The following is a 22494-nucleotide window of genomic DNA, read 5'->3' as shown; positions in this document are numbered from 1 at the left end:
ACTTAGCAGCAGGACTGGGATTAGAACCCAAGTCAGCTAAAAGTGTATTCTCTTTCTTCACTGCCAACTTGAGCACTCCAGCTTTTTAGCATACATTACATGGGATGATTCCAAGGTTATCTGAATGCTACATTATTCATTCAGACATTTCCTTAACAAATATTTACTCTTCGCTGAGATGCTGAGAATAATAATTATTATTATCAATAGCTAATATTTTTGCGTGCCTGCCACCATTCTAAGCACTTCATGTAAATAAATCATTTATCCCTCACAAGTAACCCCAGTAAGGGGTAGATGCTATCATGATCCCCATTTTACAGATGATGGAGGTAAGGCACAGCAAGGTTAAGTAGCTTGCCCAAGGTCACACAAGGAGGAAACCAAGATTCACATCCAGCAGTCTGAGTCCAAGTCACTACACTATGGAGGAAAAATGTGCCTATATTATGGTAAGTGCTGAATAAATGTTTGTTGAAAGCATTGTATCTTGCCCCTGAGAAGCTTACAATACAGAGAGGAAATATTTATGTAAACAACTGAAATGCAAGATATGGTATAATGTGTCAAAAAAGCAACAGGAACTAGTACTGATGGGACGCAGAGGGAGTGACTGCCAACCACGAGACTGGGGGCAGGAGCGCCGTGCTGCTGGGGCAGGACCGGATCCCCTCGCACACAGTCTGTACGGGGCAGCTCACAGGATGTTACTGCCCCTTCTCCTGTCTGGAAGGAGAACAATAAATGGCTGTGCTTTGTAACTAGAAGGGCTATGTCAGGATTTAAAGGAGAGACTATAAGCGAAAGGGATGTATCAATTGTGAGTCCCATGTTGATTTTATGTATATAACTGGTGGACTCTGAGCTCCTTGAGGGCAGCGAAAACATCTTATTTGTTGATTGTATAGTATTTGCTCAGTGTGGTGTCTGACATGCAACAGGCATTGTTGGATCATAGAAGGAAGAGAAGGACGAGGAGAAGAAAGAAGGGAGGGATGGAGAAAGGGAGGGTGGGAGAGAGAGGAGGACAATTAATCAGGAGGTCAGAAAGGATGCTGTATCAGTCAAGTCTCTCCCGAGAAACAAAACCAATCTACATATATTAAGAGATTTGTTTTCAGTTATCGGTTCACGCAATTGAGGGGGCTGGCAAGTCCAAATTCCTTAGGGCAGGCCAGCAGTCTGGAAACTCAGGTAGCAGTTAATACTGTAGTCTTGAGGCAGAATTTCTGATTTGCGGGGGAAACTTCAGTTTTTGCTCTTACTGCCTTCAACTGATTGGATGAGGCCCACGCACATTATCGAGGGTAATCTCTTTTACTTAGGCCAATTGACTGTAGACTTCACCACATCAAGAAAATACCTTCACAGCAACGCTCAGATTAGGGTTTGATTGAATTGCTGGGTACTGTAGCCTGGTCACGTCGACACATGAAACTATCACAGATGCTGTTCCAAGAGAAGGAACTGGCAGAGTGAGGCACAAAGGAACAGACCCCAAAGCTAGAAGTTCACCTTTACCTCGCGGGTTTGGCCAGGGGTCTGGGGCAGAGGGTGGGCTGCCAGCCAGAAGGCGTCACGGTCAGCTGGAAACAGCAGAAGAAACACGGGCATTTGTGGGGTGTCTGCTCTTCCCTGGGGGGTGGAGTCGAGGAGCTCCAGGGGCCCCACTCCAAAACTGCTTAATCAGCATCACCAAGGTGGGGCCAGCAATAGGAATTTTAAAGGTCCCAGGTGATTCTGATGTAACCAACCAACCCTGCCATACAAATCAGAAAGTGGGAACCACAGGTGCTCTTTTGTAAGAGGATGGACCGAGGAATCTGAAAGACCTGGGTTTAGGTTCTGCACCTACCACTTTTTAGCTTTGTGCCCTTTGGGAAGTTACTTCCCTAAGCCTCAGTTGTCCCATCTATAAAATGGACCTCTCTGTGGTACCTCTAGGGTTGTTATGAAAGTAAGAATAACATATGTAAGGACAAGACAGAGCCCAGCACCTTGAAGGCGCTCCACAGACGTGTGGGGCTGAAATTCGTCATCTTGGCATAGTCAGCACCTGGTGTTGTCGGTGCCCCAAAAAGTTTGCTACTGAAAGGCTCTGGGATGGAGTGTTAGGAGGCCTTCCCACCCTGACCACGGCCTGCCCACTATTTGTACAGAGCCCACTATTCGGAGCCCACTCCCAGGTCCCTTTGTGTCACTGCTGGGACCACAGTGTAATTTGGAGAGCGCCAGCCCTGCGTCTCAGCTCAGGAAATGCTACAGAATTCAAACGTGGCCTCTGAGCTTCCAGAAGGCGGCTACTCCTGAAGTTGAAGTTTGGATGTGGTGGTTGTCTTTGCTGCGGCTGTTTTCGTCATACCAAAAGTCAGTAATAAGCTTCCTCATTCCCACGCTCAGCATGTTTGGGTAACATCCGTGGGAACCACGGGTTCTTCCATGGGCACCAAGGCCTTGGCCACTAAAAACAAAACTTGAATCTAGCTCCACCCCTCCCATATCACCTTGAGATTCTAAACAATCCCTTTTACGTGTCCCTCATGTACCCAATATTCTAGAAAGTAGCTAAGTGGAGAGGAAAAGCATAGGCTTGAGAGGCAAAAAGCTTAGCTTGGCCTTGCTGTTTCCTGGTTCTAGGACCTTAGAAAAATTGCTTACTCACTCTGAGCCTCAGTTTTGTCATCTGTAGAATGGGGGTGATAATACCTGAGTTAATAGGTTGCAGGGATCAAATGGGATAACCTGGCACGTGGGGTTCCTCTCTTCTGCTGTTCTTTCCTCAGGCTAGCCAGAGCCCTCTCTGGGAACTGCCCTGCATCTCCCTCCCTGCAACACACACACACACACACACACACACACACTCTCTCTCTCTCTCTCTCTCTCTCTCTCACAGTTTGTCTGGTTGATATCACTTCAGAGTTAGGACAAAACTCATTGCATTTACAGTTATTCTTACTGAGCTGTGAACGATCCAGACATATTTCAGCAGGATACATTTGCAGTGTAAGTATGATACAGCCTTGAAGACCAAAGTGCCTTGGAGTTTACACACCCTAATTCAGACCAACTCCAGCTGGGTCACCTTGGACAAATCATTGAACTTCTCTGACCCTCACGTTCTTCACCTGTAAAAGAGGGACTGTCTTGGGGGAAGAAATGGACAATAATGCATGTGAAACAGCAGCATAACTACAGATGTTAGTTAATCACACCGAGCAAATCTCTGGTTGCTGGAATGTGTGCATCAAAGGGACCTTCTGGAAGCCCACAGCCTTTCCTGCTCCTGCTGTCTCCAGTGAACTGGGCTGTGAGCTGGCTCTGCACTTCCCAGAGGCTGGCCTGGCTGTAGGAATCCAGGCAGCGCTGCCACAGGCAGACATCTCCAAGACTCCTAAACTAAAGGAAACTCTCCAATAACCGAAACCAACCACTGTGAACCAGAAATCCTTAACTAGTTTATGAATTCAGCTTGCACACTCCTCTTCCCATTCACTCCCACCGCTCATTCATATAACTTTTGATTCTCAATTTTCTCGACAGAGGAAACTGGCAAGCTAACAGGTGGGTGTAGGTTTCATTCAGGAATCCATCTTCAAGGCCAGGATATGCTCAGCTCAGAATCTTCTACCCTTTCTATTCAGGACTGTGCACTGTTTGGAGAGGGGCACTGAGTCATCAAAGAGACTGACAGCCTGTTTTGTTTCTAGCCCTCCTTGCTAAAGCAGGAAAACAGATTATACTCTCTTTTACAAAGATGTGTGACTGCACAGGTGAAGACAAAAGGGGTTTTCTCAGCAACACTCAGTTAATCAGAGAATTCAATTCACCGCCACGGCCATTGCCACAAACATTGTGTAATTGAGATGTTAGACCGAGTGATTAAACATTGTCTGGGGGTGATAGAGGGCAGGGTGGTGGGATTCATCTAATTAGATGGTTCTCGGGGCTAGGGTGGAATAGTGCAGTCTAATAATCGTTAAGAAGGAAAGCCCACCTTCACGGAGCTCCTACTGTGTGCCAGGTGCTGTGCAAAACACATCCAGGACAATCACACCTACCCCTGGCAGCAAGTCAACTCGATTTAACTCCCATTTTAAAGATAAGGAAACTGAGGCTTAGAAAAGTGATGTGGTTTGCTGAGAAAGGGCACAGAAATGGCAGAATTGTCTGACACCAAATTTCCATATTTTATCCATAGTGATGGCAACATCAAAGTAAACTAGCACCTTTAATCCTTCTAATACTGAATACTGGGATTTTATAACAAGGAGAGATTGAATTGCAATTCTTCCAAAGTTTATCCTCAGATGCTGTTCCAACTGAAAGAAAGCCCATTCCAGGGCTGAGGGCAATAGATTAAAGGAAAGGGGAGGGGAGGAGATCCAGCTCAGGAGTGCGGAAAACAGGGAGGTGGTCAGATTCGAGAATAAAGGAGGAGACCCTCTCCCCCTCTTCTTCCCAACCCCCTGCCACACCTCCTCCTCCTCCTGCTTTTCCTAAACTTGTCTGTCTCACCCCGATTCTAAGAAAACTCCTTCAGGAACCTCTGGCAACAGATGGATATCCAAGCTCACTCTGGAGAAAATATACATCATTAATAAACACAAGCAATAATGCCCAACTTTCCTAGCAATGCTAGGAAATGGGAATAGAAATGGAAACAAGATGCTTTGGAAGATTTTAAGGGGAGGAAGGATGTGGTCAAAATGCTTTGTAAATAAAGCAGTTTGATTAGAAGTTTTCGTGCAGCAAATCCCTCCCAGGATGGCTCAGGATGTGAATAATTCCAGTTTCACATTTTTAAAACTTTTGAAATAATAGCATTCAGTATTTATTAGAACATAATAGTAATCTACTTCAAATTTTATTTATATTATATAAACATTATACTAGTATAGGATTGTATAAATTATAATAGCTAAATCCTATTATTTTACTATTATAAAAATAACAGTATTTTGCACCATCAAAAATACCAGTACTGGGCTGGCCCCGTGGCTTGGCGGTTGAGTGCGCGTGCTCCACTGCTGGCGGCCGGGGTTCGGATCCCGGGCGTGCACCGATGCACCGCTTGTCCGGCCATGCTGAGGCCACGTCCCACATACAGCAACTAAAAGGATATGCAGCTATGACATACAACTGTCTACTGGAGCTTTGCGGGGGCGGGGAATAAATAAATAAAATCTTTAAAAAAAAAAAAAGATTTAAAAATACCAGTACTTTTGTGCTTAAAAACAGTATAGTAACCATCATGCTGGAATACACCAAATCAGTATTGCAATCATGAATCGTGTTCTTTTTCTGTATTACCTCCCATGAGGCTGGCAAATATTTCTACGGCTTCTTGAGAAGCACTTTCTTTGCATATTAGCTCATTTTCTCCTCACATCAATGGAGCGAAGAGGGAGTTATTTTTGTACACATTCTGCAGATAAGAAGACAGAGTCTCAGCGTCACAGCTTGAAAATGTCTGAGTCAGGACTTGAACCAGGTTGGAGAATTCCAGATCTCTGTTTCCTCTGGTGTCTGTTATTCGTGCTTTCTTTCAACAGTGGACTGAGCCTCTATTTGAGGCCTCCATGCGCTGACTGTGGTTATCCAGCTGGCTCTGTTCCCTTAAGCAAAGAGCTCTTCCATTCCAGGTGGAAACGGAAAGCCAGAAAAATAGCACCAGGCAGCCAGGCCACCATTTGCAAGCCTTTCCCTGGGCCTGGCTGGCATTCTAAACCCCGAGGTGACTTTCAGCAGAGGCAGAGGGAGGGTTCTGCTGCTGCCAGGTTGGAAAGGTTACAGTCATTTTCCTGCAAAAGGGTAGAGTGATCAATAACATGCACAAATAGTCGTTTTTCACTCTGGGAGACCTCTTGACAAGAAATGGGAGCAGGAGTTGCAAACATGCCAGGAGGAAGAACATTCCCCTCTCTTTACCTCTGGTTCTCAGCTGCGCCCACGATGAGGCTGCACAGGTGGAGCAAGACTGTTGCTCCATTAGCGACCCCTTAGGGAGACTAGGGCAGAGACAGGGGCAGCTGTAGTGTCAGCCCTAGGGCCCAGGGCCCTAGGGGTGTCTGGGCTGAAGAAGGAAGGTTTGGCGGAGGTCAGAGGAAGACAAAGCCCAAGTTACGTGGGATCGTGGAAGCAGCGCTCTGCAGAGCTAAAAGCGGGCTGGGTTCACAGTGGGTCGTGTGACCACTGCAGTCGCACAGGGCCCCACGCTCAAAAGGGAGCCCCATGCCTGGGGTTTGATGCTCTTTAGTTGTCATCTTGAAATTCTTAATAATTTTCTCTTTGAACTTGAGTTTTATAAGTACAGTCTAATGGGAGCATGGAGCATGTGCTGGGACTCGCGTGTGGTCCTGACCCTCCTACCCGCTGCCTCCCTGGGACAGTTCTCAGCAGCCCACTCCTCCAAGGGTGCAGGTGTGGGAGCATCCAGCGAGCGCGTCCCAAGTGCCAAGTCACAGGCCCGGCCCAGCTGCCTGTGGAGGTCTGTACTGGCCTGCAAATATCACATGCCCAAGTGAACACACACGAAATAGCAAATGAAAACATCATAACATGCCCGGAGAGAGAAAGGAAAAATCTTTTTTTCCTCCTTTTTGAACAAGAAGCCCCACATTTTCATTTTTCCCTTTTCCCTGAAAATTATGTCACTGACTCTGCTAAAAGGGATATATATCAAACGGGGAAACTGACACGCAGAGACGTAGCACGATCCCCACCAGCCTCTTGCGGCAGAAGTGGCACATTTTGAAGGATAAAATGTTATTGTAGACTCCCCACCTCCTTGGGCATGTCCTTCCTTCACCCCAGGCTTCTTTTCTCTAATTCTATTTCTCCTCCTCCCTCCTAACGAAGCCAGATCTCCGCTGACCCCACACTGAAAAAAGATACAGTTATTGACATTATAAAGACACTAAAAGATATTCAAGATACTCAGACTGTAGATACTAAACATATTCATACTATAAAGATACTAGAAGATACTGAAGATACTCATGACATGATACTAAAGATATTCACACTATAAAGATACTAAAGATATTGATAATGACTGTAGATCTTTACCCCTCCCAGGGAAACTAGAGGATTTTTGTTGTAAATGATGCCTTAACTCAAAGGAGTTACTAATAAAGGGATTTCAGGTACTTTAAAAAGTCAGTAGAATGGTAATAATGATAATAAATAGGCATGATTTATTGAATGCCTACCGTGCCAAACATGGATAATAAACATTCTCTCTAATCCTTACATCAACTTGGAGTGGAAGATAATATTACCTCTATTTTACAGAGGAAGAAACTTAGGCGCAGAGAGGCACCTCGCCCACAGTAAGTAATACAATGGCATGTGAACTCACGATTTTCTGACTCCTGGTAGTAATTTTGGTGCAGCATAATAGCATCCTACTGTCCCTACGCATAAGGATGGCACTGGATTTAAGAAGGAAGCCAAGAGGGCCTTGATTAAAAGAAATGGCTCTACCAGGCTTCCAAGCTTGGGCCCAGGGGCTGCTGAGGTCGCTAGAGTCTGCCCACGTCCATTCAGCACAGCTCAGGGAGTGAGGGTAGTCTTGGCACTGGAAATCCAAGCCAGCATCTACGCATCAAGGGAAACGTAAATGATAAACAATTAGCCCAGCCATCCACGCTGCTTCCAATTAAAGTTTCTGGTAGCTCAGGTCACTGAGAATTCATTCATAAATTAATTTTTAAAAATTTTGGAAGGCCGACTTTGTGCAAGACACTGTGTTAGGCACTGATGGTTCAGGATAAATAAGACAGACATGGTCCCAGGCCCCGTGGAATTTACAGTCCTGATAGGGCTGTGGCTTCAAACGTTTCGGACCACAAGCTAGATTAAGAAATACATTTTACAAGTCAATCCAACACATAAAAGCGATCCACACGCACACATACTGAAACAAAAGTTTCACAGAGCATCACTAATCCTTACTACATAGGATATACTGTTATGTTATTATGTCCTGTTCCTATTATGTTCTGTTTCATTTGTGAAAATACTGGTCATGAGCAATTGAATTAACTTTAAGACTAACTGATAGATTACCAGAAAAACTTGCAGTAGGAAATACAGTCAAGTAAGCAGTAATGTGCTAAGTTGTTCCGGGTTTATGGAAGCACATGGGATGAAGAGCTCCTCACCCAGCCAGAGGGATCAGGCAGGGCTTTCTAAAAGAAATGACCTCTAAGCTGAGATGTGAGTCTAAGAGAGGTAAGAAGGAGCCAGATCATGCAGAGATTTTTAAGTTCTGTAAAAGAACATGAACTTTACCCCATGAGTGATGGAAAGCCACAGAAGGCTCTTAAACAGGTATGGTGGTCATTAGAAGTGTTGACAGGTATTCCAGTTCTCATTTTAGCCACAAGTTAGCAATGCATTTTCCTCTCCCTTTTGAAGTTACGTGTAGCCAGGAGACTTGTTTGGTCCAATGAAATATGAGCCCAAGTGATGTGTGTTACTTTCTGTGGAAGCTTTAAAAGCCAACAGACAATTTTCCATGTTTATTTCCCCTGCCATGGTGACCCTTAAGATGGAACTCAGCAATCCTAACTGACAGAGCAGAAAATGACATAATTCATTGAAGTTAGTGGTGAGTGCTAAGAAAAAAATTAAAGCAGAGGAGGAGGATATGAAAGCATTTTGTGAAGACCTCACTGAAAAGCAATTTTGAGTAAAGAGTAGAAGATGGTGGAAGAAGTTAGCCATGCAGATACCTGGAGGGAGAACATATCAACCAGAAGGAACAGCAAGTGCAAAGGCCCTGAGGCAGGAGTGCACGTGGCATATTTGAGGAAGAACAAATAGAGCCAAAGAAGGGGAGTACAGTGGGCAGGGTTTCTCAGACCCTCTGACTACATAGTATTTTCTCCAGGAGCCACAACTTCTGGCACTGTTGAACCACAGAAAACTCTCTGGGAAACAAGGTCCTAGACTATCTCAGTTTAGAAAAGAGACAATGAGTGGTTGAGGGGCTCATAGGATCAGAACATTTCCTCGTCTTTCAGAGGGGTCCCCAGAAGCTCACCTGCTGGGATCAGGACTCTCGGCGACTTCTGCAAGAGTGATATTACCTCCTATGGCCAGAGGGGACAATTCTCAAACCTTCTCCCTCAACTCTTTCCTTAGAAGAAACTTGCTTTAAGCAAACAGTTGTACTGAGTTGCTGGGATTTTAAATCTTTTCTTGCTAAAAATAAATCTATTGTGGAAAAATCCCAAAAGATGAAGCGCATCTCTAACCTCAGGGGGTCGAGCACCCCTCCCTCACGTGCGTGGAGCTGGGCTTCCAGCTCTTATCATTAGCAGTAATCTGAGGTCAGGAGGGGTTGCCTGGCTGTTCTCAGCTACGTGGGCTGCTTGCTGATTTCCTGGGACCCTTGAGAGAAAAACACAAATGCTGCTTTAGAACAGTGCTTGTGTTTATTTATTGGTAATGATCTCTTTAAGATTCTCTACTGCATCGTTCTCCCTATAGTCCTAAAACATCCACCTTGTCCCTCATCACTCACAATGTCTGCAATCCAGAGGGTCCAGGAGATCAAGGCCATGTTGCCCTCCCTCCCAGCCAGGACCAAAGGAAAAAACAAAAACAGCTCCTCATGTCTTCTCCAGGGTTTCCAGAAAAAAAGGACAGGAAACTTCATCTCCCAGAGGCAATCTGCAGTGACAACTGGGCACAGACCACCTCTGTCCCTGCTGTCCCCAGCTGTGTGGGTACTTGCCACCCTGCACATGTGCATAATAGTAAGAGCTGCTGTGTGTCTCCTCTGTGCCGGGCTCTGTATGATGGGCCCGGGTTATTTTGATCTCTCTTTGCTCCAAGTCACACACTTATTCCCACGTGGTCTACTGGTCACAGCAGGGACCTAGAGCAAGAGCCCAGGTGGATTAGAGCAACCCCACCCCCAGCATTTGGAAAGGAGCTCAAAGCATATGCACCACCAAGAATTGTAGCCATTTATCCTGTGTATAACAATCACTTGAGCAGCTTCTAGATGCTGAAGACTAAATTATGAACAAGGCATAGTCTCTGCCCACTACTACAAATATATAGATGTCTATATATCATATACATAGTACATGAATGCATGTGTATATATACATGTATGTATGAATGGATGGATAAATGAGTGAATGATAAGGTATGATTCATTCTGTATGACACATGCATGAACAGCTACACGAAGGAAGAGTTAGAGGTAAAGGGATGTGCAATGGGAGGAGAAAGTCAGAAAGAGAAAAGTAAATAACATTAGGCCTTAAAGGATGAGTAGGGGAGGGCATCTCAGATGGAGGGAGCAGCATGTGCAAAGGCACAGCAAGGGACTTGGTCCCTGTCACTGGATGGCATGTACCATTTCCCTCACAGTCAGTTTCAAAGTTCGTGGGAATCAAGTTATTAGCCGATGTGCATTAGCTCTAACCACCTCAGGAAGGGTAGCTACATTATTCTATCACTGTGTGAAAGGACCTCTGTCATCACCACACAATCACATATACATCCAAAGCCAGCTGTGTTCAAGGCCTACGCCAAGTAGAGGGCCTACAAATATGTATACAACACTAAGTAGTAATAACAACAGAAAGGATTTATTGAACATCTGGTATGTATAGGTACCAACTGGGCTCTTTATGCTTATTATCTAACTTATTCTCCCAATGAACCTATGGCGTGTTATTACTATTCCCATTTCATAAATGGAGGAACTGAAGCTCATAGACACAGTTTCTACTCTAAGGAACTCACCAATCAATGAGTTGCAGAGACAGGACATGTGCTTGGAAAGATACGGAGCAATTCACAACAATGACTAACATTTATTGAGAACTCACTATGCACTAAGCACGGTGCCAAGGGCTTTACACGCATTAGCTCATAAATCTTTGCAAAACCCCTCTGAGGTCAACACTATTGTTAGACCCATTTTACAGAGAAGGCAACTGAAGCACAGACAGATTAAGTAGCTTGCCCCAAATTACACAGCTAGTCCAACTCTAGAGCCCATAACACATGAACCCATAAGCTTAACTCCTCCCACCTATGCTCTGCTCTGTGGGATGCAGAGAGCTGGTGCTAAGGAATTTAGATGAGGGAAGATACGCTGCCAGCTTCACCAGTGAGTGTGGCCAAGCCGAGCCCTCTAGGAAGGGTAGGCTTTAGCTAGCGGAAAGAGGCTGGGGTGGCCAGGGGTAGGACACAGACTGGTTTCCCTTCACATTGGCAGGCTCCATGAGGCTGCTCAGGGTGGCATCCATTCACTTCAAATCACCCTATCCAGAGTTTGATCATCCTTGCAGGCTGGAGCACTCGATTTTCTCAGCTCACCAAGAAAACAGTCATATTTCAGAGGCTATCTGATATTAACATTTAGCATATATAAACTTGGAATGCCGGTTTATTCATTTTTCATGAAGAACTATATTTTCCCGAAACAGAGTGGTTCTGTCTATTTGACCAGTACATCCTCTCCTTATGTAGAAACTCAAAATCAGAATAATAACCAACTCATAATCAGAATAATAATAATAGCTCATATTTGTTGAGTTCTTACTCTGCAGTACACACATGAAGCATTATCTAAATAACAAAGGCAAAGGAGAGTTAGATAAATTTAACGTATAATGGCATCACACTCAGACGAACTGATGTGTCCATCTCCCCAACAAGGATGGTCTAGCCAGTAAGACAGAAATACTTGAAATATAATGGCCACGACACCCACTTCCATCACCATAACAGCACGGGCCATAATATTGCAAGTCTGTTGGTCCAAACTCCACCTCCTTTGTGTGATCACTGCCTTGCTGACTCTCTTTTCTTTATGCATTAGGGCTGAGCAGTGTCACTTCTGATTAACACGTGCTTCTTGTAGGTGTGTTAATACATTCAATCAGGTTACTGTCAAGTCTTGCTGCCCAGGGAACCATTCTGTCTCTTGAAGGTGACTTTGCATATCTCTGCTCTGTGCAGATCTTAAAGTTTAATTCTCAGCAGACAATCTCGGTTCCCTTATCTACAGATTCTTGGGAGATGTCTCACTTCAGCCCCCACATACAAGCAACATCAAAAAAAGATACCAAACATACTAGAAAGCAAGGAGTTTTACTGAAGCAGAAAAATCGCACAGGGGAGTTATAATTGGAGAGGTGGGTTGGACTATGGAGCACTGAATGCCAGAATCATCACTATCAAAAATCACCTCCGAAGTCCACTATTGTGCCGGATATCAAATGGAGAAAAGCACAAAGAAAAGTATGTGTCTGTCTGTCTGTCTGTCTATCCAGACACACACACACACAGACACACACAGTGCTCTTTATTTGCTTCTATTTTTAGAGCAGACATTACTGCCTTACCTACAGGATCATAAATTCATTTATTCATTTTTAAATTTACTTATTCATTCATTCATTCTGCACATATTTCTGGAGTGCTTTCTACAAGTAAGGGACTATTCTCAGAAAGGCGTCTTCTGGTCTAACAGTGACTCTATCTCTTCTCCCAGTCTTTTTAACGCTGACGGAATAGACTCAGAAGAAGGAGGAGGAGTGGGCGGTACCTCCCTAACCAGACAAAACTCAGAAGAGGTACTCCAGAAGAGGTACTGAAGTGGGGAGAGTGTGCAAGACAAGACCATACATCATTTCCGCTCCAAATCCAAAGCCTGGTTAGGGCTGAGAAAAGTGGAACAGATGAAGAGTGAGTCTGATATGGGATTTGAATTTTAAACTTGACTGGACTGTGTTTTTCAAATACCAAAGGTGACCATAAAATTAAAGACTTTGTCCGAGGTGCCGAGAAGCAGAAAAGGAGCATAGTTGAAAGTAGACACTGCGAAACAGGAAATATAAACCAAGTACATACATATTTACATGATTTATTTTTTATTGGTTCAATTCGTCACAGCCCCACTCCTCGCACTGTGGTTTAATCCCCCATCATGTCTCACTTGGACACCTGCCAAGGCCTCCTTACAGGCCCCTCTTCATCCACTCTTGCCTTGATCCAATTCCGTTTCCAGACAACAATCAGTCTGATTTTTGAAAAACTTTCTGATCGTGTTAACTTCCTGCTTAAAATCCTCTATTGCATTCCCATTTCTCTGGATAAAGACAACCTCAGCAGTAGACATTATGGTTAAAAGGACATACTTAAGAACCAGATTCATTGGGTTTAATCCGGACTCTGCCATTTACTAGCTGTTGGCTAGTAAACTGTTGGCACCATCTCTGTGCCTCAGTTTCCTCAGTAAAATGGGGATAATCATGGAACCACCACCTCATGGAATAGCTGTGAGGATCAAATGGGTAGACATGTGTTAAGCTCTTAGAACAGTGCCTGGCTCACAGCCATCTCTATGCCCATCCATGTTGTTGCTCTCTTGGGGAGCTGGATAGCTGGAGGTTAGTTAACAAAGAGTGGAGTGGGCTGCCAGATGAGACTGGAGAGACAGGCTCCCTCCTGTATCCTCACTACCTGGCATGGAGCCTGGCATGTAGGAAGTGTTCAATAAATATTTGTTGGATGGATGGATGGATTGACCAATGGAGGGATGGATGGACGGATGGATGGAGGGATGGATGGATGAGATAAAGTCCTCCTTCTAAACAAAGGCGTCAGGCTTGAGACCTTGAGTACTGCTTGCACAGGAGCCTGATGCCATCTGTGCATCTCCCCTTCCTCAGCTCTAATGGCAGCGTGGAAGGGGCTGCGGTAACTTAGCAACAAGGGCTTCTGTAGAGTCAAAGCCGCAGACAATAAGTTCAGGAGCCTGGTCCCACCCTGCGCTTGAGAACCGAGTACTTGCAAACAAGAGCCTGCACCTCCGCCCCTGCGCCCCTTCAGCCCTCAACACTGCTGTTAGAGGCAGACCTGGCCCCACTTTACCTCAGGCTGAGCATAAAGAGCATCTTTACTAGGCAAGAGTGGAATTTCTGGAAGCGTGGAAAAGCACAATACGCTCTGGGTGGTGAACGGGCAGGATGCCCTTTGGGATGTCCTGCCAGGCCAGGGGAACTGTGAGAAAATGGGAGTTCTTTGTCACCCCAGCTCAACAGTGAGAAAAAAGCTGAAGGTGAGGGCATCATGGAGGCATCCAAAAAAACCCATATGTCAGCCACTGTGTGAGGTCTCAGGCAGGTGGTCAGAGGAGAGCTCCAGGATCCTTCACAAGCCAAAACTAAACAGGCAAGATGATCTCAGAATGAGGGGGACCAAGACCTGTTACGGCAGGGGAGGCAGGGACAAGCACACAGACAATTGACCGGAATATGCAAAATAAGATGCCTCCCACAGAGGGCACAGCCCTGGACTGGGAGTAAAGGGATGGGATTCTGGCGATGATCTGCTGCGGGCTTGTCGCCACGTTGCTCCAGGCTTCATTCTTTATTTTGTAAAATAAAAGGATAGACTAGATGATCCCCAAGGTCCCTCCAGAGCTATGGCCATGAATCTATGCCAATTCCCACCCTACCCAAAATAAGGATTTACTCCTTTGTATTCTGTAAAAAAAAAAAAAAAAATTCCAAGTTCTTTTTTCCAGCTCCATTCTCCTCTGAAAAAAAATTCCAAGTTCTTTTTTCCAGCTCCATTCTCCTCTGACCAACTCAATTTTCCACGTAACTTGCTTGGAAGACATAATCATTGGCATACCCAGCTCCCCGCATGCTTATAGCCCACTCCCCAACATGCAGGGTCATAAATGCTCCTCAGCAGAGTGTGAGATGTGTTCAAAGCTGCTCCTCCAGAGCCCAGGGTGAGAATGTGAAGCTGTGAGAGCCAGGAGGTGTCAAGGTGTCTGAATCTAAAGGATCTCAGATGGGCCCTTTGAACCAAGCCCCTGAAGGTGTGTGTGAGAAGCGGGGCCTTGGGGGAGGTCCAAGGGGGAATCAGATGCTAAGGAGACTCCAGGTGGGGCCTTCACCACTGTGATGGAGAGAGGAGACCTGAAATGGCCGGATGTTAAATGGGAGGGAGTAATTCTAGGTGATTCACCGGACCCGGCTAAGCATCAGTGCAAGCAGAAGCTCAGGGCTTGGTGCAGGGCCAAGAGGGCGCCAAGCTGGGCTGGCGTGAGGGTGTACATGTGGAGCACGATTTAGCACGGCTGCAGCAGCAGAGCCCCACAGGCCTGCCCACTCCTTTCCAGAGTGCTGAGAAACCTGTGCTGCGAGGAGACCTTCCCAGGGAAATGCCTGCCAAAAGGTGGTCACCCATAATGAGGCAATAAACAGGGTAATTACTGGGTAATTGCTGGCCCTCCAAGTGTCTGGGAAACGGTGGGTGAGAGAACTTGGCCAACCCAAGGCTTCACGTCTCCCGTAAGCTGGAAGCCCAGCTGAAAATTAGAGTGTGGATGGGCTAGGGTGAGGCTGCTTTGTGAACATGCACTTCATCTTTTCTTTCCTCCTTTTCCTCTCCCTCTCCTCCTGGCAGAGGTTCAGGGCTGTCAGCAAGTGCCCAAGGCCTGGGTATTGGCTGGGAAACTGAGGCTGCTGCAGAGTCTCCTGGCATCTTTGAAGACCAGACCCACCCCACCTGACTTGCCTCGTCCCACTCCATCCTGCTCCATCCCACAGAGCTGAGCACCTGAGCTCTCTGATGGAGGCAACTGCTCACAAGAGTCCAAATCCAGGAGCAGCGCTGAGACAGGCCCAGCTGGGCCCCACCTGTAAGCAGAGGCCAATTTCAGTTGCGTTGCTCTAGGCTTGTAACTTGCCATCAAGGTGCAGCTTCTTTGCAAATGTCTTCTTTTCCCTTCTCCTTTGAACTCTGAGGCCTGATCCCTTGTAGCTCCTTTCTTCCAGTGAGCCAAGCCGGACTAGTTAACCTAGAAAAAAATGGGAGCAATTCAACATGCAAAATGTCTGGAACTGTTGAAGCCATTGAACAAAATGGGTACATTTGGTCTGGCTGAGGACAGGGTAGAGATTGGGGGGAATGTGAAACTGAACTTGATGATTTTTTTAGTGTCTTTTATAGATCACATGTCACTCTGTTAGTTTAGGAGCATTAAAAATGTATAACAGAGCTTATTCTGCTCATGAAATGATCCTCTTTGGCATATTAAAATTTAAAGTATGGTTTATCCAGGCAGTAATTACACTGTCACTAATTGAATTTACCTTTAAATATTTCAAAGTTTTGTAATAAATTGAGCTACAAGATACAAGCCTTAAGGTATTTGCATTCAATGGTGTTTGAGAAATAGGCAAAACCTTGAGAACAGAAAAAAAATCACCAGCATTAAAGTGGAAAAAGGTTTTGTTTTCTAGTACCCATAAGAACCAAAATAATTCATGACACGGTCCTGTACTTTATAAGGCTCCTTCACACACTTTACCTTATTCGATTTTCACAACTAAAGACAAAGTAGAAAAAGAAAGATGTGTGTATTTAAAGGTAAATAAAATGGAACTCGGAGAAGCTGAATGACTTCCCCAAGGTCACACAGGAATGGCAGAGCTCAGACTTGTCTTCTGGCCCCAAACTCCGTGCTCACTCACTGACAGAAAAGGTTTCCTGACCAAATGTCCATCAACGGATGAATGGATTGACAGTGCGGTCTTTACATACAGCGGAATATCATTCAGCCTCTAAAAGGAATTAAATTCTAATACACGCCATAACACGGATGAAACTTGCAAAACATTAAATGAAATAGGCCACACACAGAAGGACAAATATTGTATGATTGCACTTACACGAGGTACCTAGAATAAGCAAGTTGGTAGAGACAGAAAGTAGAATGGTGGTTGCCAGGTGCTGGGGAGGGGGGAATGGGGAGTTTTTGTTTAATGGGTACAGAGTTTCAGTTTGGGACAATGAAAAAGTTCTGAATAAGGATGGTGGTGGTGGTTGCACAACATTGCAGATGTGCTTAATGCCACTGAGTTGTACATTTAAAGCTGGTTAAAGTGGTAACTTAAAATAAAAGAAAAGATTGGGGCTGGCCCGGTGGCGCAAGCGGTTAAGTGCACGCGCTCCGTTGTGGCAGCCCGGGGTTCGCTGGTTCGGATCGCGGGCGCGCACCGACGCACCACTTGTCAAGCCATGCTGTGGTGGCGTCCCATATAAAGTGGAGGAAGATGGGCACGGATGTTAGCCCAGGGCCAGTGTTCCTCAGCAAAAAAAAGAGGAGGATTGGCAGATGTTAGCTCAGGGCCAATCTTCCTCAAAAAAAAAAAAAAAAAAGAAAGAAAAGATTCCCTGAATATAATTTTTGCCCCCAAGGAATACATTTTGTTTGTTCAGCTAGTCCCTTCAGTACTTTCTGTTTCTTCCAAACCCTCCATTTCTTCTTATTCCCACTCCTCTGAGAACCAAGGCTTTGTCTTGGCTGCTGCAAGATTCTCTGTTACAAACCAACCTAAACCAATTTGGTTCTTTCTGTAGACAGCCGAGGGCCATGCTCTCATTCCCAGGTGGTATGTTACAATAAAAACAAGTTTCAGGCTGGATTCTCTCATGCATACAAATATTTATTAGCAAACTGGCCTCAAACAGCCTGTCCAATAAACTCAATGAAGTTCCGGCCTTCTGACCTTTGAGGCTGTGTGACGGCGCATTGCATGAGGATGTGGCAATATTCCAGGGGTGGGTTAGGAGTCAGGCTTTGAAGTTCTCTAACTAGTGGCTATAAATAGAATTGGTTTAAAATCTTAGGGCCCCATTCCAAAGAGCATATGTTATCACTGGACTCGGTAAATTAATATACCTTTCCCATGCAGGGCAGGGTGAGCTCCTGTATGACATTCTGGCCAACAGACACATTTCACCCTCTACTTGTTTCACCCAAGAAAACCACTCTTAACATCCATTATGCTAATTAGCAAAGCCTCTGGTGTTGATAGGAGATAAAAATAGCGGAAAGTCTTGCAGAAGCTGCCCAGAGTGTGGCTTCTGATTGGAGTCTTTCAAATGTTAACTAACCAGCCTTGAAGTACATATTCCCCGATTAGGAGTCTTCACAAGCTAACTAATCGCCCCCTAGAATTTGGATCAAAAGGATATCTCTCAGTCAGGGTTGCCAGATAAAATATATATAATAATATTTGGGATACACTTATACTAGGAAATTATTTGGTATTTATCTGAAATTCACATTTAACTCTGTGTCCCGTATTTTTATTTGCTATATTTGGCAATTCTACTCACACTCTACATTGTACTGAAGTATTTTGAAATAAACTACAGACAATATAACGTATACCTTTCATAGAAAAAAGATGTTTTAAGTTAATGTTTCCCTGATTTGACTGTGAACATTTCCAAGCCTGACTCTGCTCATGCTGCAGAAGGCAGACTGTTCTGAGCAGGTGTAACAATAAGCTACTTGTTTTAAAATCCACAGAAATGAAGGAATGGTCCTTTAGGTTCAATCCTTCGATGCCATGCCTGGGAACATATCCATTGACACTGAGATCAGAATTCAGCCAGAGCAGAACCACAGCAGAGAAGGAAGTTCCTGGATCTCTTTTCTGTATGTGTGTGTGCGAAATGGTATTGCCCCCCGGATGCAGAACTGTGTCTTATATTCTTGCATCTGGGAATGATACTGAACTGCTTGTTCCTGGTGGACAGGAATTACAATGATCTGATATTCTAGGTAGTTTCACATTAAAATATTTTCCTTGCATAGAGGGATTCAGAATTCATTGGTGGAGGGTGGGGAGGGAGAGGAATAATAAAGACAGGATAATAGCACCTTATCTGAAAGATTGTAGCCATCATTCTAAAATAAAATGAATACAATTTTTGCCCCTAAAGTGAATTTTACTTTCCAGAATTTTTCTAACTTTCATTTTTACCATTGTTCAGGGGGAAAAATGCTCAGGGCAAAAATAAAACAACATTGTCCCCCATTCCCATTCCTCAAGTATTTGAGGAAGGGAAAAGACAGGAGGGAAACCTTTTCATTTCTAGTTGGGGATTAAACAACTCCTCCCAAATGCCCCGGAGAAGGTGAATGGTTACAAAAAAAAAAAAAAAGCAGTTCTCCCGGATCTGGCCCCTGTATCTCAAGAGCTTCTGGGAAAGGTCACTGAGCAGGTCAGACCCTCCGCAGGGTGCCCAGGGAGGCCCAGCTCCCACCACCTCTCTCCCGCAGCTGCAGCTTAATAAAGCCTAATAAAAGGTGTGATTGCCATGGCAACCTCAGTAATACTTTCAAATAGATGGCCAATTATTATTCACTCATTTACTGTTTATTGTAGTGATGCCAATCACAATGAACTCCAGGAGTGTATTAATGGAGATGTGATCTGAGCTGTGATGCGACCCTCGGGAAAAGGCATTGTAATGCCTCATTCATTAGCATAGTGCATTCTAGGTGGGTGGGCACACAGCCACTCCCTCTCGTCCCTTGGCACCCAGCACAGCGCAAGCACACGCACACACACACACACGGAGAAATGGACATGACCAAGAGGTCATTGCAGGACTCAGCCCCCTGCAGGAAGCCCTCCCCCACTGCCCATCACCCACCGCCCCGTGCACACCCAGATGCCAAGACAAGGAGATAGGCAGACAGAAACCTCTGCTCAGCCCCAGCAGGTATTTTCAGCAGGAGTTGTATTATTTTTCACCCTTCCCTCTGGACCCTTTCCCCATTTCAAATTCTATAAACAAATACACTGCCTCGTTAAACCTCAGCCAAGCTCTCAGGGGAAGGTGCACCAGCCCGTTTCCCCTTCCAGGATCCTTGGTAGTTGGTGTTTCAGGACACTGCGAGCGGAAGATAGAGGTAGTGCTCCTCCTTTTATTAAATCTCTTCACCCTACTCCAAGACCTGCTCCTTGCAACCCTCTCCTGCTTCTCCCAGCCTGGCGACATGAACACACCTTCCCTTCATCCAAGTGAAGGAAGGCACAGGCAGGGTGATTTATTGAGATGTTAATTTGTGTTTTATTCTGAAAGTAATTTTCTTTCCCTCTTTGGAAGCCAGCCATTTCCTGAAGCAGAAGTTATAGGAAAACAACTTCTAACCTTGGTTCCTTGGATGGATTGGTGCCAGGCCTTCCCAGAGAGGGAAGAAAGACAGCTAGACGGTGCAGACAGAAGTAGAGGAATTTCCAAGACAAGACAGGGGAGAAGGTCTTAGAGGCAATGGCTGGCTTGTTGGTGCATTTGGGGAGCCTCAGCAGGAGTTCCTTCCTGTTCCCAAATCTGGAAGGAAAGCAACAGAACCGGCTACCCTCCAGGTTCATCCAGGCCTAGAAATGGTCATGTCAGTGGGGCCCAGCGGTGACCAAAGACTGCAGGACTCTTCCCAATTGTTTGCTCTGTGCATGACCCAGACCCAAGGGAAAGAATTGGGAAGAGTCTCTGCTCTGCTAACCTGGTGGGATAGGACCCCGACGTCAGGTTTCATTGAATTTGAAAAGCAAATAGAGTAGCGTGACATTCCTTGTACACTAGAGAGCATGGTAAAATCCAGGCTCACTACGCAGACTGGCAGCTCCAGTTACCGGGGAGACACTGCCCCCAGGCAGCCTGTTCTCCTGGGGGCAGCTCATTCTTGGCCTGCCCAGCTTGTTTCTGGGTCCTGAGGCTCCGGGACCCACCCTCAGTCCTCTGGAAGCTCCCACTCACTGTGCCAGTCAGGACCAAAGACAGACCGGGGTGGGAGGGTGTGAGTGACTCATTAGCTTTTACTTGCCTCTGCCTCTGCCCGTGCTCAGGATGTGGGGGCAGCGTTAAAGAAAAAATGACTCTGACACTCGTTAAAATGGTGAGGAAGACTGTATTCAGGACTGTCACGATAGGTGAGAGAGATGGGGCTCAACTCCGAATCCAGCAAGGACAAGTGGAGATTTATAGCCAAGGAGCAGAAGGAGGGCATCGGTGGATGGAAAATGACCAAAAGGAGACATCGAGGGTAGGTGGATTCTTGCTGATGGCAGGCCAGGAGGATCAGATATCAAGAGTGGGGGGGTTCTCGAGCCAGCCCTGATGGCCTAGTGGTTAAAGTTTAGTGCTCTCATGGCTTTGGCGGCCCGGGTTTGGTTCCTGGTCATGGAACCACACCACTTGTCTGTCAATAGCCATGCTGTGGGGGCGGCTCACATAGAAGAACTAGAAGAACTTAGAAGAACTGGGGCTTTGGGAAGGAAAAAAATGAGAGGAAGTTCGGCAACAGATGTCAGCCCAGGGTGAATCTTTCCCTGAGAAAAAAACAGAAAGAAAAAAAGAGTGGGGGATTCTCTCTAAACTGGTTTAGCAGGATCCTTGCTAAAACTGGAACCTGCAAGGACAGACTTGGAAGCCCAGGGTGGAGGCCTAGTAGAGAAGAGGTCTCAGAGGAGTTGGTCAGGAGAGAGCCTTTGTCAGCAACCACTGGAAAGGAGCTGGGGGTGGAAGGCAGAGCAGAAGGAGAAATTGGGCAGGGAGGGAGATGTCTTTGTTTTTGGCAAAATCGGGCAGCACTCAATGGGCAGCCAGCTGGGAAGAGCGTGATTATAAAGCAAAGCCCTGAGAGGTCTGGGTGAGACTGTCAGGCAGCTGTTTCCTGCCCTGGGTTAGGTTAGACTCAGGGATTCTAACAGCCCTCACTACTATAAGTCAAGTCATTTTGGATATCCAAGAGATTCTTCTGCCCTAGGCCTTTCCTCAGAGAAAGATTCACATCCTACATCTGCTCGTTTGCTCTCTGGTGACCACGGACATGCCCCTCGGCAGCTCAGTGAGGGTGATAATGTGACCACCCTCGGGGGCTGTGAGGATTAGTAGTAATGGCGTTTATAAAGCCCAGGAGAAGCGCTCAGTGAATATGAGCTCCCAATCCAGGTGGACCAGGTGAGTGGAAGGCTCTTCTTCCCATCTCAGAGTCCCAGGGAAGGCCCATAGCCCTCCTGGAGGCACAAACACCTGTTCTCTGAATGATCCTGTCCCTTGTGACTTACTCCCACCCACAGGACAGTGCTTATTCCTCCATCCACACAGGGCCAACATGAACCCATCTGGACAATTCCCACCCCATCCCCCATACAGGAATTCCTGGGAGCTCAGTCTACCTTTTCCAGCCACTTCTTTTAGTGATGGTGAGGTGGGGGAAGGGATGGGAGTGGCAGGGCAACAGGGAGCCCAAGAGGCCAGGGACCGGCTGTGATCACAGAGTGAGGTGATGCCAAGACTTTGAGCATGACTCTTGACTCTTGGTCAGAAGCTCCTAAAGGAATGAGACCCAGGGGAGCTTTGAGGGGGCATGGATGGACAGGGGTCCCATAAAGAACAGTGCCCAGAAAGCAGACCCAGGTGGGGAGTGCATAGGGGGATATCTATGGCAGTTTGACTTCAACTCAGCTCAACAAACACTTCTAGAACATTTTTTATGTGCCATACACTGTACAAGACACTGAGAATACAAGGATAGATAAGACTCAGTCAGGAATGCAAAAAAATAAATTATAATGCTATGTAGGATGGGTGCTATAGCAGGGATCTGAGGCAGTGCTGTGGAAACACAGGCTA

The sequence above is a fragment of the Diceros bicornis genome, chromosome 7 (genome assembly GCF_020826845.1).
Source record: "Diceros bicornis minor isolate mBicDic1 chromosome 7, mDicBic1.mat.cur, whole genome shotgun sequence".
In the NCBI taxonomy this organism is placed as follows: Eukaryota; Metazoa; Chordata; class Mammalia; order Perissodactyla; family Rhinocerotidae; genus Diceros; species Diceros bicornis.
Note: the sequence above shows the minus strand (reverse complement) of the source record.